This window comes from Dipodomys merriami, unplaced genomic scaffold, assembly GCF_024711535.1.
Source record: "Dipodomys merriami isolate MVZ:Mamm:240054 unplaced genomic scaffold, mDipMer1.0.p SCAF_835, whole genome shotgun sequence".
Lineage (NCBI taxonomy): Eukaryota > Metazoa > Chordata > Mammalia > Rodentia > Heteromyidae > Dipodomys > Dipodomys merriami.
This window is the reverse complement of record NW_027206441.1, coordinates 69141-72084: the sequence shown is the minus strand read 5'-3', so window position 1 is coordinate 72084 and position 2944 is coordinate 69141.

The following is a 2944-nucleotide window of genomic DNA, read 5'->3' as shown; positions in this document are numbered from 1 at the left end:
AAAAGAAAAAAAAAGAAAAACGTCCATACACATATACCCCTAAAATAAAAATTATATGAGGAAGAAAAAAAAAAAGGTACTAGAAAACAAATTTTTTAAAGAAAAGGTAAAAATTAAAAAATTAGAAAAAATAATTCATAAAAGGTACAAAAAAAAACAGAAAAAAAAGTTCTTTGATTTTTTTGGGAGGGGTGGGAAGATCCTGTATTTCCCTGTGTCCGTAACCAGCCTTTGTGGGATTCTCTGGTCGGCTTGTAGTGTTATCCCATTGAAGAGAGCCACTCCTGTGTCTGGCCCCCTGAGCTGGGTGGCTTTTCCCTGGGTGGAGCTGAGTCTGGCAGGTCAGGTTAGGTTCTTGTGACCTGCTAAATGACTCTAGTTTTCTTCCAAGGCCTGAGCTGGAGCTAGCAGCTCAGCTGGGCCTCCAAAGATGGAGATCTCAGGTAGTGAGGTGGGGAGGGGTGGCCTTCCCTCCTCTACTCCCTGAAAAGGAGTGAGGACGTCTGGCTTCTACTCACGTCGAATCTTGTTTCTTGGGTCTTCTCTGGTCTGCGAACTGCAGGATGAAGATGTCCGCTCCTTGTCGATTCTTGCTGGTATTGTGTAGAATCTGCTCATCGGCCGCATCTGGTGCCTTTGTCCCGGACCCTGTGTAGCAGGTATGGCAGCTGCCTCCGCAGCCACAGCTGCTTGCAAGTGCTCAGATCTGTCTCTTTGCCTATATTTTCCCTCTCTGGCCTAACTCTCTGTATTGTGATGGCACACTTGATGTGATTCTCTGGCTTAGGACTGTTCACTGAAACACTAAAACTGCTTTCTATGTGAGAGCTTGTTTAACGTCCAGCTTCTTCTCCACCATCTTCCCAGAACTCTCAAGTAAATAATTTTAAGAACTTTTATTTTTTAGTTTTCCCTATCTCCTCCCATGTTATCCTTTTCTTCTCTCAATAATATTCTTTAACTTACATAATTATTAAGTATTTCACATTTTAAATTTAAATTTTTGTTTCTCCATTTTTTCCTTTTTTAAAAAATCTCTCTCGTATCATTCTGTCCAATCCATTTCCATCTCTGAGATTAGGATTTGGTTAAATTCATTCTCTTTTTATTTTTCCACATATTCTCTCTTAACCTAATAATTTCTGGTTTGTCAAATTCTTCTTTGCTGTTCTTAGCCCATTAATTCATAGTTTTTTAATGTTGAATAGATTGTATCTGTTGAACTAGAATGTATCTGCCGCCATGTTGACTGAACAACTACAGGTCTTTGGTTGATGCTTGCCTTAAAATATTGTTCTAGCACAAAATTGGTGTTACTTTCATAGTAAATGGGCAGAACAAGCTGTAAAAACACAAGAAAAATGGCAAGTCAGGGTAGCTCAACTCCCACTCATGATAATCAGGTCACAGAACAGTCAATGAATAATCCCTAGGAGAGTTCCCAAAAAGTTTTTTGAGCAATGCTGGAAAACATGGTAAATGAAAAGATTGAAAATCTGAAAAGGACTCAGTTTGAGCATGATAGGGAGAGAGAGAAGGCAAACCCATGATTACTACAAGAATCTCGAGAGTGTGAGGAGGCTACTCAAAGATTGAAACAGTATTTGTGTGAACAGGTTGAAAAGAGAAAAAAAGAGAAATAAAGAAATTGCGTGATCAGGCTGAGAACAGTAAAAAAAAAAGACAGGTATGTGTGAGCAGGCTGAGAACAATCAAAGAGAATCACAGGAATTGATTGAATGTGAGGAAGCTAATCAAAGAGTAATACAGGAATTGTGAGGGCAGGATGACAATAGACAAAGAACAACACAAGAATTCATGGAATCCATAAACAGCTGAAAGAAGTCAGGGTGACCACAAAGGAAATGCTCTATGGAGCCTGAGAGAAGGAAGGGGAACCCAAGGAAACCAAACCAATCAACTAAGTGATTTGAGAATAAATACTGAATACCAAATTAAGGAAGTAAAGAAGTTCATAAAAGATCTAATACAAAGACACAACAAAGAATTTGAAGCCATGAAAGAATACCAATTAGAAGGAAAAGAAATAAAACAACTGAAAAACTTGACAGTAGATTAGACCATGCAGAAGATTGAATCTCAGGGATTGAAGACAGCCTAGATATTATAGAGAAAGAACCTTGCCTATCCAAGACAAATACAAGATATATGATAGATCTATTCAACTTTTGGAAGGCACCATCAGAAGGCCTAATTTGAGGATAATGGCTGTAGAGGAGCACCTACAGACAGAAGTTAATGGTCTAGGAAATTTGTTTAACAGGGTCCTAGCAGAGAACTTCCTGAACATGCAAAAAGATAAGCCTATCCAGATACAAGATGATTTTACAACCCCAAATAGACCAGACAAGAACAGGACATCCCACCATCAAATCATAATCTCCACAGAATCAATTAAGACCAAAGAAAGGATCCTTAAAGCTGTCAAGGAGAAAAGATCAATCACCTAAAAAGGGAAACCAATTAGAATCACCTCAGATATCTCAGAAGCGACAAGTAAAGCAAGAAGAGCATGGCATGATGTATGCACTTACCCAAAGATAAACAACTATCAACCAAGAATACTGTACCCAGCTAAACTCCTTCATAACCGAAGATCAAACAAAAATATTCCATAGCAAAGAAAAACAGAAACAATATATCTCCACCAACCCAGCTCTACAAAAGTTAATTAAAGATGGCCTAAACACAGAAAACCAACAAGACCACAATAAAGGCCAAGAAACCACATGCAAACAGAATCCAAGAACCATAGGAAGAATCCAGTTCCTGCAAGCACCAAGAAGGTGGATAACATGGCAGGAATTCCTAAACACCTCTCAGTCCTAACTCTCAATAGTAACTGATTTATTTCCATTTAAGTGATATAGACTGTCTAATTGGATTAAAAAGCAAGATCCTTCTATCTGCTGCCTTCAGGTGT